Source organism: Myotis nattereri, assembly GCF_964212035.1.
Source record: "Myotis nattereri genome assembly, chromosome: 1".
In the NCBI taxonomy this organism is placed as follows: domain Eukaryota; kingdom Metazoa; phylum Chordata; class Mammalia; order Chiroptera; family Vespertilionidae; genus Myotis; species Myotis nattereri.
The window spans coordinates 121,486,964-121,507,339 of NC_138075.1; positions in this window are offsets into that span (position 1 = coordinate 121,486,964).

Here is a 20,376-nt window from a genome sequence, read left to right on the forward strand (position 1 = left end):
ACCTGCACCTCAAGCCAGCCCTGGGCAGCTGGGGGACTGAGGGGACTGGAGGACTCTGGAGTCAGGCACACAGCAAGGCCCCGGTGGGGCTGAGGGGACTGGGCACCACCATCTTGTGGCTGTGGGTGCTGCCATCTTTGAGGGTGTGACAGTCAATTAGCATATTCCCTCCTTATTGGCTGTGGGTGCCGCCATATTTGATTGTGAGGCAGTCAATTAGCATATTCCTGCCTTATTGGCTGTAGGCAATGCCATCTTTGAGGGTAGGGCAGTTAATTAGCATATTCCCTCCTAATTGGCTGTGGGTGCCACCATCTTTGAGATAGCATGAGGGTCAATTGGCATATTTCCTCTTCAGTAGATAGGATATGTAACCACTTTTTAAATTTAGAGTAAATAATAAATTTAGAGTCAATAAATTCAACAATGCAATCCATGTGTGCTTGACTAATTAAGGGAGAGTATATGAGGAGAAGCAATTTTGGAGGAGAAAGATTGATAGAAAAATCATAGTCCTAAAAGTCTTTTTAATCATTTTCCCATAAACTAAGGTCCTAACAGTCTTCTGGTGAGTGAGTTTAAAAATTAATTTTTTAGAGGAAAAAGAAAAAGGCATAGGAGAAAGTGAAATAATATTTATAGAGAGAGTATTGTGATATTCTGGATACTGGTCTTAGGCACATCATATACTTTATCTTATTTGATACTTACAATAACCTTAAAAGGTACATGTCACCATCCCTGACTGGTTCCAGTTTTGTCTTCTCACAATGTGCCAAAGCTGAAGAAAACATCACAGATGGTCTTTCTACAACTTTAACCTCAACCAGGCCCTTAAACAACTATGAGTTAATAAGGTTAACTAAATAAGATTTCTAACATTTTGTACTTTCTTTGAATCTCGCACTCTTCCCTTCCCACATCATTCTCAGTTGATGATTTGTATCTTACTTCAGAGAGAAAATAGCAGCTACCACACATTAGCCTACTTTATTTTCCTCTCCCTCTCCCCACCTACTAATTTGCTGTCATCTAACCTTTCCTACTCTTCTGCTAACATGGGGAGACTCTATGTCCTGCCATGATGAAAATTAGATATTCTCTTGCCTTTTCAGAAACTAAGCTATTGAGTATTCCCTTTCTCGCCTTTATCTTCAATATATCTTAGCAATAAACATGCTACATGTGAGTATCTTTTCAATTTTAAATATACTGTAATATTTAAATATATTACAAATATGTTTATATATTACTAGAGGCCCGGTGCACAAAAATTTGTGCACTCGGGGGGGAGGCAGGGTCCCTCAGTCTGGCCTGTGCCATCTCACAGTCTGGGACCCCTCAGGAGATAATGACCTGCTGGCTTAGGCCTGCTCCCGGGTGGCAGAGGGCAGGCCCAATCCCTAGGTGCAGCCCCTGGTTGCGCTCAGAGCAGGGCCGATTGGGGAGTTGGGGGGCCGCCCCTGTCATGCACAGAGCAGGGCGGATCAGGAGGTTGCAATGCCACCCTCAGTCACGATCAGGGTAGGGCCCATTGGGGGGTTGGGGCACCGCCCCCTGTCACACTCAAGGAAGGGTCGATGGGGAGGTTGCGGCGCCACCCCCAGTCACGCACAGAGCAGGGCCAATCAGGGGGTTGGGTCACTGCCCCCTGTCACTCACAGAGTAGGGCCAATAGGGGAGTTGGGGCACTGCCCCCTGTCACACACAGAGCAGGGCAGATCAGGGGGTTGGGGTACCGCACCCTGTCACACTCAGGGCAGGGCCGATGGGGAGGTTATGGCTCTACCCCGTCACACACAGAGCAGGGCCCATGGGGGGGGGGGGTTGGGGCGCCGCACCCTGTCACACACAGAGCCGCAGGGCGATCAGGGGGTTGGGGAGCTACTCCCTATCAGGCACAGAGCAGGGCTGATCAGGGGGTTGGGGCGCCTTCCCCTGTCACAAACAGAGCAGGGTGGATAGGGAGGTTGTGGCCCCACCCCCGTCACACACAGAGCCGCAGAGCGATCAAGGGGTTTGGGCGCTGGCCCCTGTCACGCTGATCCTGGTGCTGGGAGGCTTATTACCCTTTTACTATATAGGATAGAGGCCTAGTTCACAGGTGGGGGCCAGTTGGTTTGCCCTGAAGGGTGTCCTGGATCAGGTTGGGGGTCCCCACTGGGTTGCCTGGCCAGCCTGGGTGAGGGGATGATGGCTGCTTGCAGCTGGTCACACACTCTTCAGGGTGGGGGTCCCCACTGGGGTGCCCGGCCAGTCTGGGTGAGGGGCTGAGGGCTGTTTTCAGGCTGGCGGGTGACGGAAGCTCCCTACCGCTCCTTTTTTTCTTTTTTTTTTAATTCTGGGCCAGCTTTTGCTCTGAGGCTCCAGCTCTTAGGCCTCCACTCCTGAAAGCAGTTATCTGGTTTGTTTCGGTTCTATAATCGAAACAATGTATAACTCCAGCTCTGAGATCCCAGCTGGCTGAAAGCAGGTTTCTGGGGTTTTGTTTAGCTTCTATATTTGTTACAATGTTTCTTAAAGTGCAAGCTCAGAGGCCGGCAAGGCAGGCGGGGAACTTTGGAGTCCTCCGTCACTGAAGCAAGCAAGCCTCATGTTAGTTTCAAGCTGCCTGGCTGCCGGCCGCCATCTTGGCTGGCAGTTAATTTGCATATCTCCCTGATTAATCAATGGGAAGGGTAGTGGTCATACGCCAATTACCTTTTTTCTCTTTTATTAGATAGGATACTATATGCCAACTTTATTAGTTGAAAATCCATGGAAAAACTAGTAACTAAGGAAAATTATAATTTCTCTCATATAAGCATACTATTATAATTTATATCATAAAATCACCCTCTTAGCCCATTTCTGCCTTCAACTATTGCTGTATTTCTGTTCTCCTTTCATAGCAAAATTTCCTTGATTGCATATTTCTAAATCTAATGTATTTCTGTTCTTTAAGTTTATCCTAACAAAGTTACCAAAGAACAATATTAAATTCAGTGGTTACTTTTTAGGTGTGATATTTCTGGAAATTTTAGCAACATTTGCCAAAATTGATCATTCTTTTCTTTTGAGCCACTTTCATTACATATGTGGGAACCCTAATCAGAGTATGTGCGGTTGTTCAAGGCCAATTTGCCATATGCATGTCAAAAGCAATGACACAGCAGTTTTACTATACACATGTGTAGTATTATAATCAAAACATTTGATGTCACCCTTTGGCAAGAAGCCTCTTTTGTCTGAGTTGGTATAAAAATGTGTTACTGACCAGCCGGTGTGTCGCTGCTTTGTCAGACTACTTTAAAGAACTGTTTTGTCTGATGGCTTTTTTTAGCAATGGCTATTTGGTCTGCAATAAAGTCTCTTTTATATGCCTATGACTGCTCATATCTTCTTCCAATACACAATGTCTGAGGCCGGTGCACCCCACAACATGATATCCAAGATGTTTCTGGTTTTCCCACTAATTCTCTGGCTTTTTCTCTCACTACCCTTTATTGATTCCTTTTTATCTCCTTGTCCTCTAATATGGAATTGCTCAGGGCTTACCACTTGGATTTATTTTGTTCTGTATTAAAAACTCACTTGCTTGGGGGTCTCATCAAGATTCATAATTTTAACTATAAGCTGCCAACTTCCGAATGAATACTGTTAGCACAGATGTTTTCCCTGACCTTCAGCCTCCTCACATAGTACCTACCTACTTGTTCCCTCAATATAAATCTGTTTATGTGTCGTAAACTTAACACATCCAAAACTCAGCTCCTTATATGCTTACCACTAGAGCCTGTTACTCTGACAGTGTTATCTAATATAGTAAATGTTAAATTCACTCTTTGAATTTCTCAAGATAAGAGCTTGAGGTCATCTTCAATATATCTTTCCACCTCGCTCTTTATATCTTATGCTCTACCTTTAAAATATATCCAGGATACAAATTATCATACTTCCAGTGTAATTACACTCTGATCAAAATCATAGTTACCTTTCATCCAAAATCTCTTAGTTGGTTTCCCTGTGTCTACCTTCCACCAACTCCTAACCTATGAAGAAGCCAGAATGAATGTGGTGAAACCCAAATCTTCCAAAAGTTTTTTTATTTAATTAGTGTTCCACAGGATCCTACAATATTTGTTCTCATTTCAAATTACTTCTCCTATTTCATCACTCCTAATTTCTACTCCATATGCAATGCCTTGCTAGCTCTTCAGTTTTTCCTTAAACATGCCAGTGTGCTTGCAACGAAAACTCTTTCACTTGCTATCACTTCTTCTTGCAATGGTCTTTCCCCAGATATCTATTTGACCTACTAATTTGTTCTTTTCATAGCAGAGCATGTTTTATTTATTTATTTTATTTTTGTCTGCCACCATCAGTAAAATATAAGCCCTATGTTTCAGAGTAACACTAGCTAGTGTAACAAATAAACAGCCAAATTTCATGAGGCTAACAATACAGTTTATTTTTGCCTCAGATAGATATTCAATTAATTTTATGATCAGTGATTCAGGAAAGCATTCCGCCCCATATGGTCATTCAGTGACCCAGGCTACCAAAAGCCCTGCCATCTTTTAATTGTATCATCTAAGGCTGTTCTTGTTTCTCAAAGGCGGTGGCAGAGACGTGACCAACTTTATTCCATTCCAATTCTATTTAAGGTAGCCAGTAAAATGGCCATGCCAGGAAGAAAGCATGTGGGGGATGTAGCCCCTGATTGGGCAGCTACCCTTCAATGGCAACAGAGAGCCTGAATATTTGGTGAATGCCTACCAGTGTGTGACACATTTCATAAGAGCAGTGCTTTTTTACTTTTATTTACTGCTATATGCCCAACACTTAGGACAGTTAAATAGTTAACTTAAATGTAAACAAACAAACAAAATAAACCAACCATTTGTGGACCTATTACCCTGTTCAGCTACCATCCCTTCCCTTCTCAAGCTTATCAACATAGTCACCCAGAGTTCCTGTTTCATTCTGACTTTTCTAGTCACTCTTCATCCCATTCCAATCTGAGTTTCACCAAACCTGAACGTCCTCCTTGCAACTAAATGTGGCAGAATAATATTTTTGGCAGTTTTTTTTAATTCCTGTGAATCTCTTTTACCTGTGGAGCTCTGTCCATTGAAACAGAAGCAATTATCACTTTAAGGAGAAGGCAGAACACAGCCAAAAGTAAAGAAGTCAATATTTGGCTCTAATGTTCTATAGACAACTTTAAAACCTCATAGGACTGACAAAGGCCATAAAACCTGATTTTCAGTTTCTAGAGTTAGGCAGCTGAGAATGAAGAAAAAAAAAATTCTCTCTGAATTTCTAAGGATGTTTTTACATAGCAGAAAGCATACGTGGCAATGTGATTTTGGTTGAATTTAAACTATCGACATATTATGATTTAGGAACGGTTTTATTTCATTCTAGAAGTAGGTGAAAAATCACCCCAGCAGAGAGTGAGTATCTGGGGTGGAGAACATTTTAACTGTTTACTAAGAACAGAGGTAGTTAGTGATAAGGACTCACATGTGACTCAGTTATCAGGGAGGTGATCCTCAGGGAAAGGAGGAGGAAACAGGGAGCGTGAGGTAGGCAAACTGAAAAGCCAATATAAGTGTATTATTAAAGTTCCTGTTGTGAGCAATGGAATTGATTTTATTTTGCCGGAACCTCCAGAGAAATATAGAGACTGCCTCCAGGGATGGGAGGCAGAAGCCTTTTATTCATGGGATCCCATCCCACATTGGTCAAGAGTTACTCGTGAGAGTGTTAACTTCTTGACTCCTGGCTGCGTATGCTGCTCAGGCTATCCCAGCATTGGAGAAGGGCTGGGGAGAAAGTGTAAAATATGGCAGTATGTCTTAGTGGTGGGATATAAAAGGCATGAAGTGACTTAGAGTCCTTATGACACTGTCCACTCCAGTTATGAGTGAAGTGAGGTGAGACCATAAAGGTATACACTAGACACCAACAGCATTTCATGTGGGGAGATTCTGAGGCAATATGACAGGCCCTTGGAATTAGTAAGGGACCTGTTTTCTTCCCTTCCCAGATTTTGAACTAAAAGAAACTGGGATTTAAAGTGAGATGGCCATATTGTAGAAATATCACAAATTTGGCATGATAGGGACTATATCAGCAAGTGAGTGCCACCCTCTAGCAACCACAAACAGGCAGGGTAAGTTCTATAGTAATTGGAAGTTATAAAAGGTCTGAGGCTACCCAATGACCAGAAACTCTCCCTGACATTACACTGTCCCAAGTGTGGAGAAAGGAGGGAATTCCTCAGGGCGAGGACTCTGAATTTAGTTGAGTACTTGACCAAAAGGAGGATTCACCACCTCCAAAGAGGAAAAAGAATCATGAGATGTAGGAGCTTATGAATTAGTTAAATAGAGAGAAATGAAGGTCTTTACATTTTTGATCACCTGAGATATACTTTCAGAACTAAAATCTAGAACTCACTAGAATTATTTTGTCTCCATGAGTATTAACTTGGCCACTGTTGTTTGCAACCAACCTGCAGCCTGGATCTGGCCTGTCAACAGTGCTTTCTTTGGCCCTTATAGTTTTGGCTCACCCAGTGTTTTTAAAATAGTTCACTTATATGCCAATAAGTATATATAAACAAACCTTTATTTACATCCTCTTTTTAAAAGATTTGGCAACATTGAGTTTATATACCTATGTGGCAGCAATTTGCTGCTGTCTGCTTAAGATGGGGCAGGTGTGCTTCAATTTGCTTTAGGCTCATCACTCTGTATGGCAACTCTATTCTAGTCCACTGTACTCATTTAATTTCATTTTGTGATCCCTGTTGATACAGAAGGAATAAAAAGACTTTGAATATTAGAACTCTGAATTAAATCTACCCTATATCTCAACTATCTACCCAGAGAGGCCTTGATTGATGAAGAATACATTAAAAAAATTTAGTGATTCATTAGACCTGGGATACTGGTGAAAAGGTCTGCAATTCAAATAGGCTTAGATTTGAGCAAGAATGAAGAATTTCATGGTGGCAGAGCCCAATCTGTGACACTAAACTATCAGAAGGAAACACAGAATATACTTCAGTATGTGATCTTATTTGGAAACAGGTTCATTGCAGATATACTAGTTTAAGATGAGGTAATAATGGAATACAGTGGATCCCTGATGCAATGTGACTTGTGTCCCATAAAAAGAGGAAATTTGGACACAGACACACACAAAACAGAAAGAACACCATGTGAAAATGAAGGCAGAGACTAAAGCAGTGCAGTAGAAGCCAAGGAACACCACAGAGGGCCAGCAAACCACCAGAAGCTAGAAGAGAGACATGGGACAGATTCCCCTTCATAGCCCTCAGAAGGAACCAATTCTGCTGACATCTTTACCATTAACTTGTAATCTCCAGAACTGTGAGACAATACATTTCTGCGTAAGCCACTCAGTTTTTGGTACTTTTGATACAGCTGTCCTAGCAAACCAATGCAGTTCCAGTACTTTCTGAGGACAAGATCTTTAGCTTTTCTTTCTATTCTGTTCTCCAATATTCTTTGAAATATTTCCTCTTTGGGTGGGGGAAGGTTTAAGATAAAATATATTTTTATCCGTTTTTTATTTTCAAAGAAAGTAACCAGCACAGACACACATATCCCACATATCCCACAAAGCTGTGAACAAATAGATCACTGTGGATTTATTCAGAATCACCACTTCTCATCCTAACACAGCTGAAGTTAAGAAAAGGGGAAGAGATATCTACACACACACACACACACACACACACACACACACACACACCACGACTAGATCAGCACTTTTAATTTTCCCTCATAGAAAGATTTTACTTACAATAAAAATAATTATTTCTGGGGTTCTTTGTCAGTTCTTTAATCTCACCACTAGATTGAAATCTATTATAGCAGGCCAGAACTGTGTTTTATGTCCACTTAGTAGTACCTGGAACATGGTAGGCACTCAACAAATATTTCAGAATAAAGTAATTAGGTTTGTATTTTTCTTAAAGTCAACAATAGTCATTAGGTATAATTAACAATTAAATTTCTCTCATAATTAACCTATAAAATTTAGTATCTGTTTTAGAGTTCTTAAAGTATCAACTACCATTTATTTTGTAATAGAATGCAATTAATTTTAGAAAGGTTATTTCTTCTCAAATTCTTTGTTTATTTTACATGTGACTGTGATGATACATTAATAAAGTATATATTTAGATATTATCAAGTTGAATGATCTAGAACTAAATGGAAGTTCCTTTTAGCAATTTCAAAGTAAAAATGAACATTAGTTTCCACTGAGATAAAAGCAAATAAACTATAAACATTTTGTTTCCTGATGGAAGATCAATCATATTTAGATGGCTTTATTCATTTCTCACTTATTGTAAAAGAAATTGTTAAAATTACCCTTGCCTTGTCAAAAACATGTCAATAGAAAGTTGAACATAACTGTAGCAATCATTTTCATATGTAACATCAAGTGCTACTAAAATAATGCTCAAATATTTATTTCACACTGAATTAAAGAAAACATTAAAAACACTTATAAAACAGATTTATTTTATATTGATATTTCCACATATGTGTTTATCCAAGTGTACACCTGAGATGACCACTTCAATATCTAATAAGAATTCAAAATTTAGCCCTAACCGGTTTTGCTCAGTGGATAGAGCGTCAGCCTGGGGACTGAAGGGTCCCAGGTTCGATTCTGGTCAAGGGCATGTACCTTGGTTGCGGGCACATCCCCAGTAGGGGGTGTGCAGGAGGCAGCTGATCAATGTTTCTCTCTCATCGATGTTTCTAACTCTCTATCCCTCTCCCTTCCTCTCTGTAAAAAATTAATAAAATATATTAAAAAAAAGAATTCAAAATTTACATCTCTAAATAGAACTCTTAATATCACCTGCCTTTCAAGGTTGGTTTCATGATTCACTCAGTTTCTCAAAACAAAAATCTAGAAATCAGTCTTGTTACCATACTTCACATCCAAAGCAATAGTAATTCCTAGTTTTCTGTTGGGTTGAGCTTTAAAATGTGTATTTAATATGAAGACTTCTCTCCACCTCTTCTGCCACAACCTAAGCCTATGCTTTATTTTCTTGGCTCACTTCAATAATCCCCTAGGTGGTCTTCCTGCTTATATTTATTCCCTCTTAAAAGACATTCTTCATACAAGAGATAATTTCACCATCAATGGCTTCCCATTGTATTTAAATTAAACTATAAGCCAATTACCATTATCTTTGTATAATTGTTGGGTCCTTGCAGAGATGGGGTTAGGAATATTAAAGTTTTTGGGGAGAAACAATTTTGAAAGTAAAAGAACAGGATTTGGGAGAGAAAGCAATGAAAGGACAATGCTGATCTAAAAATGTCTCCACACCCTCAACAATTTGCTGTGGAGCTCTCTAAATGAGTCCTGAGTTGGGTGGACATGGCATGGCCTAGCTTTGTATAGAGTATTGTTCAGTCACCTGCTGATGCCACCCCAAAGAAAGGATGCCTTTAGCTTAAACGCTGAGGTGGAACTGATGGTGCTGACAGCAGGGAGTTGTCAGTTAACCATATTCCTTGGAGCTGGGCTGTGAGTCAACTCTTGGAGGTGGATTTGGGTAGTAAGCTCCTGTGCCTGCTCAGTCTTCAAAGCTGTAGGTGCTTTAGTTCCTTATTCAAATCTCCAGAATCATCTCATGGCACCCTTCCTTGTAGTCACTGCTCTCTAATTTTCTTGAATACATCAAGTCCTTTCATATCTCAGAATCTTTGAATATTCTATTTTTTATATGTGTTCACTTAATTCTAATGATAAGCCTATCAGGTGAGTGTTATGTTTGTTACTATTTTACAGAAGAGGAAACTGAGAAACAAAGAGTTTAAGTGACTGTCCCAGGGTTCCACATCTAGTGAATTGTAGAGCAGGGCTTCTAACCAACAAGTCTGGCTCCAGAAGCCCAGTTGTTATGATATACTCTACTAGAGGCGTGGTGCATGAAATTCGTGCCCTCCGTGGGGTCCCTCAGCCAGCCTGCACCCTCTCGCAGTCTGAGAGCCCTCGTGGGATGTCCAACTCATGGACCTAAGCCATCAGTCGGACATCCTTAGCGCTGCCACGGAGGCGGGAGAGGTTCCCACTACTGCCGCTGCACTCGCCAGCTGTGAGCCCGGCATCTGGCTGAGCGGCACTCCCCCTGTGGGACCTCACTGATCACCAGGGGGAAGCTCCTGCATTGAGTGTCTGCCCCCTGGTGGTCAGTGAGTGTCATAGCGACTGGTTGTTCCACCATTAGGTTGATTTGCATATTAGCCTTTTATTAGATAGGATTGTCTTCACAGACATCCTCATGGCTCAGCTTAATAATTAATTTCTGAAGGAAGCATTCAGTGACCAATCTTACTTCAGTAATATCCAAACTCACCCCAGTTACTATTTGTAATTCTTATTATATTATCATAGGCTTAATCACAATATAAAATTATTTTTCTGTTGTTGTATTTGATGCTTACATTGTCTTACCATACAAGAATGTAGCTCCTTTACTTCAGGGAACATGTCTGTCTTCAGCTCACTGTGCTCTCCCCTGTACCAGGATAGAGCCTGACCATCATAGATGCTGTTTAAATGTTTCATTATTTTTTTTAAAGAAACAAATTACCAAAGCTTTTATTCTCTAGAAAAAGAAATAGTATTGTGTTGATATTCATCTTGAAAATGAATATATTGAATAAGTAGATACTGAAATTTTTTAAATTTCCTTTTTTGGTCTTACCTAAAAGGGTTTCATGTTAATTCACTTCTGTAAAACACCATATTAAAAACTGAGAAATGTTTGGGCTTTCAAAATTAATATATATATATATATATATATAGATAGATAGATAGATAGATAGATATCTCTCTATCATCTATCAATTATCCATCTGCCTATCTCTCACCTATCTGTTTATTTATATATCTATACACACATACAAACATACATACACACAGCCTGCTAAGGCTCTGCTTTAGTAAAATAGGTAGGAAAAATCTAGGTCTGCTGAATATTAACATAACTTGAGATGCCTTATAGAGAAGTCATAGCTTCTTATCCATTTCTCACTAAGCCAGTTTTACATTGTTGAAGCCTTTGATTGAGAGTGGTGTTGGGTTCATGAGACAGGGCATGTAATATGGTCCAGAGGTATACATACCATTAATGACCTACTGAGCCTATGTCAAAGGGGCTGCAGCTATTAATCATGTTGAGGAAAGGGAAACACTAAACCTTCCAGGAGTTATTAGATTATGGAGCTATATCAACACCAATCCTTAGTGACAACTTTATATGATTCACCAATCAGAAAGGAGACCAATAAGTCAGGTGATAAGTGAAGTCTTGGACAAAATCCGTCCCAATTTAGGCTTAATGCTACCACGAAACCATCCTCAGAATGTAAAATAAGAATTGATGTATTAAGTAATTGTAAAAACTCTAAAGTTCATTTTATGATCCATGGAGTCAAGGTCATTAAGTTTGGAAATGTCAAGTAAACCCTTGCTCCAGTCTCCCAAACCTCAAGTTAGTGAATCAATACTCATCCCTGGGTGAATAAAGAATTTAGATGCACCAAAAAAGGCCTGAAAAATTCAAGAGGTTTAACTATTTTGTTGGGTGTAAGATTAGGTAGGTCTTGGAGAATGGCTATGAATTAGTACAGTTAAAGATACCAAACACAGGTGTAGTTCCATGTTTGTGTTCTTTCTTGGAGGAAATAAAAATATTCCCTGCACCTAATATGCAGCTATTACAAATTCATATTTCCCAGCCTTACCAGTAAAGGTAGCCAGAAGCAGTTCGCTTTCTCATTGCAGACATATGAGAAAGAGCAGAACATCTTTATTTGTTTCCCCTAAAGCTATACCAATTCTCTTGTGTCCTTTCATATTATTTTTTTTCCTTTAAACTTTCCAGAATATTCATACTCATGTAAATAACATGTGTTTTCTCTTTCCTTATTGTAGTTATCTTCAGTAAAAACATTGATATTCAAATAAGCATCTTTAAATGTCTCATGTCTTCTAAAATATACTTCCTCAATGATTAGAAATAGCTATGCCTGAGGTATTACTAATTAGAATGTTAATTTATTTTAACAACACATTCTATGAATTATTTGAAATTCTTACAATTTTAAATAACTGTACCATTTATTAAAGGGCTCAAGAAATTTAAAGAAGATAAATCTTATGTTGCAAATTGTAATTGTAATATTTTTAGTCTTTCTGTCTGGGCAGTTCATGACTTAAACCTTAGAAATCTAACACTCCAAGACCCAGCATTGTCCCTTTTCCTTACAACCTAAAATATGGTTTTGATGGGTAAGGTTGAACAACTTCCTGGGCTAGATGAAGACTCTATTGTCTCTGGGGATGTGTAATTCACCAATTCTGGTGCCTCCAGCTTTTTATAGACATTGTGGTACACTTAAAATTTTTAAGGAGGAAATAGAAAACATTTGGGCATATAGTCAGTAAAGTACATGTGACTTAGAAGAGAAATAAAATTGAATCATCAGCAATCTTTCTGACAGCAATTTTTTATACTAAAGAAAATATAGTAACATATTGAAGATATTTAGGGAAAGAATATGTAAACCAAGGATTTATATCCAGAAAAACTGGCTTTCCAATAAAAAGGAAACACACACATTGTTACCAATATTCAAAAAAATAATGAAATATTACCCCAAAGTAACTTATAAGGACTCTACTACAAAATTAATTTCATAGGATTAAAATGAATTGATATACTGGCATTATAAGACTGGAGGTGACCATAACACTTACGATTCTTTGCAAAACTAAGATGAAATGAGAAAGTAAGGGGATACAATAATATGTAATATGTAGTTGTTGGGACACGCACACAAAAACAACTTTCCTTCCACCGTCTAAGTTCTTCCACTGTCTAGGTTAATAATCAAATTTAATAAAGACAGATCAGTAGGAGAAAATGTGCAAAGTTTATTATGGATGTACATGCATAGGTGTCATACAATAATGAAACCTGAAGACACATTTGGCGTTGTCATTCATATGCCATTTTTCCCCCTCTGGATCTACACGATTAATCAATTTATTTTGTTAATTATATTCAATATATGAGTGAGATCATGTGATACTTGTATTTTTCTGACTGAATTATTTCATTTAGCATGATACTCTCCAGGTCCCTCTATGTTGTCTCAAAGGGTAAGAAATTATTTTTTTACTGCTGCATAGCATTCCATGGTATAAATGCACTGCCACTTTTTTATCCACTCATCTACTGATAGGCACTTGGGCTGTTTCCAGAACTAGCTATGGTAGTTTGTGCTGCTATGAACATAGAGGTATATGCATTCTTTCTAATTGGTGTTTCAGGTTTCTTAGAATATATTCCTAGAAGTGGAATCACTGGGTCAAAGGGCTGTTTCATCTTTAATTTTTGAGGATATGCCATACTGTTTTCTATAATGGTTGCAACAGTCTGCATTCCCACCACCTGTATACTAGGGTTCCCTTTTCTCCACATCATCCGCCGCACTTATCATTTGTTGATTTGTTGATGGTAGCCATTCTGACAGGTGTGAGGTGATACCTCATTGTTGTTTTAATTTGCATCTCTCTGATTATTAGTGACTTTGAGAATTTTTTCATATGTCTCTTCGCCATTTGTTTGTCTACTTTGGAGAAGTGTCTATTTATATCCTTCGCCCATTTTTTAATTGGATTGTTTGTCTTCTTTTTGATAAGTTTATAAGTCCTTACATATTTTGGATATTAACCCTTTATCAGATGTGTCATTGCCAAAGGTGTTCTCACATGCCGTGGGCTCACTTATTTTGGTTGATGGTTTCTTTTTCTCTGCAGAAGCTTTTTATTTTGATGTAGTCCCATTTGTTTATTTACTCCTTAGTTTCCTTTGCCATAGGAGATGTGTCCCATAAACATACTGCTATGAGAGATGTCTGAGATTTTGCTGCCTATGGTTTCTTCTAGGATTTTTATGGTTTCCCGGCTGACATTTAGCTCGTTTATCCATTTTGAATTTATTCTTTTGTATGGTGTTAGTTGGTGGTCTAGTTTCATTTTTTTTTTGCATGGATCTGTCCAATTTTATCATTTATTAAAGAGACTATCTTGACTCCATTGTATTCTCTTGCCTTTGTCAAATATTAATTGAGTGTGATGGCTTGCGTCCATTACTGGGATCTCTGTTCTGTTCCAATGATCTATATCCCTGTTCTTGTGCCCTACTAGGGAATTCTGACTACAATGGCTCTCTAGTATAACTTGACATGTGGCATTGTGACTCTAACAATTTCATTCTGCTTTCTCAATATTGTTGCAGCTATTTGGAGTAGTTTTTGCTTACATATAAATTTTTGAAGTATTTGTTATAGATCTGTAAAATATGCTGTTGGTATTTTAATAGGGATTGCATTGAATCTGTGGATTACTTTTGGTAGTATAGGCATTTTAATGATGTTTATTGTACCAATCCAAGAAGAATATATATCTATATATATATATCTATATATATTTATGTATCTATATATATCTATATATATATATATATATATATATAGATAGATAGATAGATAGATAGATATTTAAATTCTTTATTGTTGAAAGCTTTACATATGTCTCCTTTTTCCCCATTGACCTTTCCCAGCCAGTTTCCTCCTCTCAGCACATGCTCCCACCCCCTATTGTCTGTGTCCATTGGTCATGCTCATATGCATGGATACAAGTACTTTGGTTGATCTCTTACCTACCTCCCTCGCCCCTCATCCCCACCTTCCTTCTGAGGTTGATGGTCTGCTCAATGCTTCTATGCCTCTGGAACAATTTTTGTTCATCAGTTTATGTTGTTCATTATATTCAACAAATGATTAAGATCATGTGATATTTATCTTTCTCTGACTGGCTTCTTTAGCTTAGAATAATGTTCTCCATGTCCATCCATATTGTTGGGAATGGTAACAATTTTTTCCTTTTTACAGCAGCATGGTATTCACCTGTAGATGTACCACTGGTGTTTAATCCTCCAATCTGCTGATGCACAAATAGGCTGTTTCCAAAACTTAGATATTATAAATTGTGTTGTTATGAACATAGGGGAACATATATTCTTTCTGATTTCTTGGGACATATTTCTAGAAGTGGGATCACTGGGTCAAATGGGAATTCCATTTTTAATTTTTGAGGAAACTCCCTACTGTTTTCCACAGTGGCTACAACAGTCTGCAGTCCCACCAGAAGTGCAAAAAGTTCCTTTTTCTCCACATCTTTGCCAGCACTTGTCATTTGTTCATTTGTTAATGATAGCCTTTCTGACAGGTGTGATGGTACCTCATTGTCCTTTTGATTTGCATCTCTCAGATGATAAGTAACTTTGAGCATGTTTTCATATGTCTCTTGGCCATCAGTATGTCCTCTTTGGAGAAATATCTATTTAGATCCTTTGCCCATTTTTTAATTGGATTGTTTGCCTTCCTTTTGTTAAGTTACATGAGTTCCCTGTACATTTTGGAAGCTAAACTCTCATCAGAGATAACATTGGCAAATATGTTCTCCCATGCAGTGGGCGTTCTTGTTGTTTTGTTGATGGTTTCTTTTGCTATTCAGAAGCTTTTTATTTTGATGTAGTCCTATTTGTTTATTTTCCCTTTAGTTTCCATTGTCTTAGGAGCTGTATTGGTAAAGATATTGCTACAACATATGTCTGATATTTTGCTGCCTATGGATTCTTCTAAGACTTATATGATTTACCTTATTACCTTTAAGTCCTTTAACCATTTTGAGTTTATTTATGTGTATGGTGTAAGTTGGTGGTATAGTTTTATTTTTTTGCATGTATGTCTACTTACTCCACCACCATTTTTAATCGCCTATGTATGATTTTGTAATAGCAGGAGTGAAAGTGTCTGAGATTTAAAAGGAGAAGAAACACAGTCAGACAGCATGTGGCAGACAAATATTTATCAGGCAACCCTGAAACAATGGGACACAAAAAGAAGTTCAACAAAAAGGCTTTGCTATATTTGTTCCTGTTCTACCACATTTAGGTCATGTTTATCTCTCTGAATTCCTTTAGGCAGGTATGGGGAGGGTAAAATGTTCTTTCAGAGTGTTTTGTTTTTTGTTAATACATTTAAAATAAATTCTCCAAAAGGCAAATTTTGAGGTGGAAACACTTGGGTTGTCTTATAGTGGATATATGATTTGACATTGAAAACTATCTACACTAATAAAAGACAAAGATGCTAATTGACTGTACCTTTGCTATGCCCAAGCCACACTCACCAACCAATCAGAGCAATTATATGCAAATTAACCCAACCAAGATGGCGGCCGGCAGCCACAGAGCTAGAGCAAGCAGGAGCCTTGGTTGTCCCGGCAATGGAGGAAGCCAAGCTTCCCGCCTGCTCTGGACGGCTGTGGCCTCTGCAAAAGGAAACAAAGATTCAATTATAGAAGCTAAATCAATCTCAGATACCTGCTTCCAGCCAGCCTCCACTGGGAGCTTGGGTGGTTGGGGGCTGTGGCCAGCCTGCAAACAGCCATCAGCCCCTCACCCAGGATGGCCACACCCTCATGGGGTGAGGGACTCTGCTGGGGGGCTTGGCCAGCCAGCAAACAGCCATCAGCCCCTCACCCGGGCTGGCCAGGCACCCCAGTGGGGACCACCACCCTGAAAGGGGTGTGGCCATCCTGAAAACAGCCATCACCCCCTCTCCCAGGCTGGCCACACCCTCATGGGATGAGGGTCCTCATTGGAGGGCTTGGACAGCCTGAAAACAGCCATTAGCCCCTCACCCAGGCTAGCCAGGCAACCCAGCAGGGACTCCCTACTCTGAAGGGGCTGTGGCCAGCCTGAAAACAGCTATCAGCCCCACACTCGGGCTGGCGGGGTATCCCAGTGGGGACCCCACCCTGAAGGGGCTGTGGCCAGCCTGCAAACAGCCATTAGCCCCTCACCTAGGATGGCCATACCCTCATGGGGTGAGAGTCCCCACTGGGGGCCTTGGCCAGCCTGCAAACAGCCATTAGCCCCTCACCTAGGATGGCCATACCCTCATGGGGTGAGAGTCCCCACTGGGGGCCTTGGCCAGCCTGAAAACAGCCATCAGCCCCTCACTCAGGCTGGCCAAGCACCCCAGGGGTAACCCCCTGAAGGGGCTGTAGCCAGCCTGCAAACAATAATCAGCCCCTCACCCAGGCTGGCCAGGCACCCCAGCAAGGACCCCCACCTTGATCCGGGACACCCTTCAGGGCAAACCAGCAGGTCCCCACCCATGCACCAGGCCTCTATCCTATATAATTAAAGGGTAATATGCAAATTGATCCTAACAGCAGAGTGACTGGGAATCACTGGTCACTATGACACACACTGACCACCAGGGGGAAGATGCTCAATGCAGGAGCTGCCCCCTGGTAGTCAGTGTGCTCCCACAAGGGGATCTCTGCTCAGCCACAAGCCAGGCTGATGGCTGCCAGTACAGCGGTGGTGGTGGGAGCCTCTCCCGCCTCCTCAGCAACACTAAGGATGTTCAACTGCAGCTAGGCCTGCTCCCCGATGGCAAGTGGACATCCCCCAAGGGCTGCCGGTCTGCCAGAGGGATGTGTGACTGCCAGCTTAGGCCCAATCCCCTGGGGAGCAGGCCTAAGCCAGCAGGTGTTCATCACCCAAGGGTTCCCAGACTATGAGAGGGCACAGGCCAGGCTCAGGGACCCTCCCGAGTGCACAAATTTTTGTGCACTGGGCCTCTAGTATAATTATAAAAATGAAAAAAAAAGCATTTTACTGTCATATGGAAAAATCATAACTGCTTTAATTATTCATACTAGTGTTGATTAATCTGAAAGATTTGCATTTTTAATATAGAATGAAACATAACAATTATGAAATATTCTAATTCCATCATCTGTGTTCTTCAGAATCATGATCCTCAGTATGGACGAAAGAAGATACAGAGTAAAGCAGATGAAATTAGGAAATAACCTTCTTGTTCTGCATCCGGATTGGAAATATTATTTACTCATGAGGTATTTGATCTATGAATTTATATTTATCTATATCCCAATCTGTCTACTGAAAAGGAAACAAAGATCAAAGCAGCATGCCTTGTACATAGATTGCCAAATTGAAATATCACTTCTCATTACAACTGGTCAGGGCTGCTTTGATAGATGCCAGATTTTAGGGCAATTAATGTAACATGAACCTGGAATATCTTGACATATTAGGTATCAAAGAATCTATCAAAAATATTATGATCATATCAAAAAGACTTAGGTGGTAACTTAAAAAGTCTACTTGCTAAAGTTTGAGTAATTTGAGTTTAAAAAAGATAGGAATTAGATTAGATTGAAACCTAAAGCTTTTTCATCCTTGAGTTTATAACAATATATTTTTAAAACCCCAATTGGTCACATTTTTAAAACAGAGGAACAAAATTTATTATCTTGAAAACAGGTTAAATAAAAGAAAGAGCTGAGCATTTATCTTCCTTTTTCCACAAGCACAACTCTATTGTGTAACCAAATAGAAGAAAATTATCTTATTAAACATTATTACAACTAATACAAAAAATTATAGAATGTGAATATTGCCTTTTTACAACCTCACTGAATTGATTCATTCATTAATTGAATTAAGGATCCAGGCCTGAGCATCACCTTCTGCTAGCATCAGAAAAGGAAGCAACCAGATTCTGTGCTCTCTGATGACAGAAACCCATAGAAGTGCTTTATTTTTTCTTGTCAAAGACATTGAATTTAGTCAAGTATCTTTATCCAGATGCCAATTTGCAGGAATTTCAGATAACATGTTGAACTGCACCACAAATGTACAGATAGAAAAATTGATACTGGAAAAAACACAGGTCAAATGGCCCAGTTGCTTCATCATATAACTGGAATAGCAAAAAAATGACAGAGAGGAAAAACAACTGTTTCTTTAGATTTTCCCTTCATAACACCATCTCATTTTTTTTTGCTATTATGTTGAATAAAAGTCTGACTGGACAAAGAATACTAGGTTGGCAATAACTTTGTTTCAATGATTTGAAGGCATTGCTCGATTGTCATTTACCTTACTATGTCATTGTTGAAAAGTCAGAAACCATTCCTGTTCATCTGATTCTGAGCTTCTTATCCTCCTCTCTTACAGCTTTGTGGATATTTACTTTGTTTTTAGTGCTCTTAAATTTTGCAATGATGAATTTTGGTATAATTGTATTTCTCATTTCTTGAGTTGGGAATTATGTTGAATTTTTAATTTGAAAGATAAAATTCTTCAATTCTACAAAAATATTAAACATATGATTGGATGTTTTCTTCTGGGAACATTTAATTAGTTTAATGTGGAAGTTCCTGGATCAATCAAGGTATTAGTAAGTTAAGTCAAATGATATATTAATATATCACGACCAGATTGGGTGTATTCCAGAAAGGCAGATTGGTGTAAATATGAAAATCCATTAACTTGACATATTATCAATAAAATAGGAAGTGATAGGATGATTTAATAGATATAGGAAAAGCATTTGATAACTTCATTGCATAATAAAAATTTCTCAGTAAGCTATAAAAACAAGGGAGATTATACAAATTTACAGATCCAACTTACAATTAGCATCATCCTATCTAATAATAGACAAATATGGTAATTGACCATACCTTCACTATGCCTCCCATTGGCTAATCAGCGTAATATGCAAATTAACTGCCAACAAAGATGGCGGCTAATTTGCATACTGCAGGCAGATCCTGCTGCGCCACCCCGCCTGGGGCTGGCGGCAGTGTGATCCCCAGCCGCTGGCCGCCCCAGCGGAGGTTCCGGGCCTGTCCTGTGTGGGGCGGGGCGGGGGGTGGGCAGCAGCACCGTGTGCACTGCGGGGCAGGTGGGACGGGTGGCAGCGCAATCCTGAGCCTCCGCCTGCCCCAGCACAGGATCTGGGCCTGCCATCTGGGACCCGGGGAGACGGGGCAGACACCGCAGGATTGGGCGTGCCATCTGCCACCAGGGGATCGGGCCTAAGCCAGCAGGTGGTTATCTCCCGAGGGGTCCCAGACTGTGAGAGGGCACAGGTTGGGCTGAGGGACCCCCCCACCAGTGCACAAATTATTGTGCACTGGGCCTCTAGTCTATATATATAAAAAGCCAGTGACCAGAACACTGGGACAACCGGAACAACCAGTCGTTATGATGCACACTCCGGCCAGTGAACCAGCCCGATCAGGGCTGGGGGATGCCCGGCCAATGTCCCAAGGGCCCTCCCTCGAGCCGGCCCCCTCCCGTAATGGGCCCCCATCACCCTGATTGGCCCGCAGCCCCTCCCCCCAGCCGGCCCCACC